Here is a 1,551-nt window from a genome sequence, read left to right on the forward strand (position 1 = left end):
CTTTATCTCTGCGGTTCTGCCAGGCGTCTGTGGCCACTCCAATCCTTGCCCCTCTTGGTCTCACCCAAGATGGCGGCTCCTGGAGCAGCTGAGCGTCTCGAATTAGAAAGCAATGGATTTCTTGCTTTTGCCACAAATTCCCCCAGCTGTAAGCCTTCCAACTTTCTAAATATTCCTTTATATGTGGTTCAGAGTTCTGGGACCATCCCCTGAGACTGCTTGGTCGGGTATTCTGTGTTGTTGCTGGTGGAGCTCCTTTACTGCACTTCCACCCAATCCCCCATCTTGTTTGCTCTCAACATACTTATTTTTGATTCCTCTCTCTTATTCTGAAAAAGATATTGAGAGATATATTGAGAGAAGTATATTGATTGATATAAGCTGAAAAGCACCCAAAGGTTGGATAAGGAACATGGCCATGTTTTTCATTAGCCTTCAAGTGGTAAACTGTTTTTATACTGAGTGGGGTATCAAGTCTCCAGAGATGCTCCATCAATAAACCTTATGTCCTGATTCCTCTCCCAGATCTCATGACTTTATTATAGCTAGTAGAATGTGGCAGAAGTGACACATTGAGTGTGTTACCAGGATAGGTCAGAATCTTGTAGCTTCTGCTTTGGTCTCTTGAAAAACACATTCTGGGAGCTATGTAAGAAGTCTAATAATCCTGCTGAGGATGTCACTTGCAGATTCCCCAGTTAATCCAGAATTAAAAGCCATCTTCATTAAAGTGAAGAGGGTCTTGGACCTTCTTGAATGATCTGGACTGAATAAGCTCATGGATGTCACATGAAACAGAAGAGACACTGCTGAGCCCTGTCTAAATTCCTAACCCACAAAAAAGATGGCACAGAATTAAATAGTTATTGTCTGAAGTCATTAAAATCTGATGTAATTTGCTGTACAGTAATGGTACCTGGAAAGCGGATGCTCCATAACAGAAGAATTAAACATGTGACACTAACTTTGGGACTAGTCAATAAGCAGATACTGGAAAAGACTTGAGGAGATTGTAAAAGAAAGCTCCTAAGAAGGAAGACCTCTTTAAAATGTTAAAAGAGCAAAAATGTCAGTTTAAGGATTAAAGTGCATCTGACCCAAGCTATGGATTTTTAGTTACCTCATACACAAGCAAAATTGGACAATGATTAAAGAGTCCTATAGAAAATCGATGCATTTGAATTATGGTGTTGGCAAATAATATCGAAAGTATTATTAACTACCAGAAGAACAAAGAAATCTGTGTTAGAAGTACAGCCAGAATGCTACTTGGAAGCAAGAATGGTAAGACTTCATCTCTTGTTCTTTGGACATGTTGTCAGGAGGGACCATTCCCTGGAGAAGGACATCATGCTTGGTAAAGTAGAGGGTTGGCAATAAAGAGGAAGACCCTCAAAAATATATATGGGTTGACACGGTGGCGGCAACAATGGGCTCAAACATGATAGCAATTGTAAGGATGGTACAGAACTGGGCACTGTTTCATTCTGCTGTGTATTGGGTCACTATGAGTCGGAACTGTCTGAACAGCATGTAACAACAACAACAACA

The sequence above is a fragment of the Chrysochloris asiatica genome, unplaced genomic scaffold, assembly GCF_000296735.1.
Source record: "Chrysochloris asiatica unplaced genomic scaffold, ChrAsi1.0 scaffold00030, whole genome shotgun sequence".
NCBI classification, from domain to species: domain Eukaryota; kingdom Metazoa; phylum Chordata; class Mammalia; order Afrosoricida; family Chrysochloridae; genus Chrysochloris; species Chrysochloris asiatica.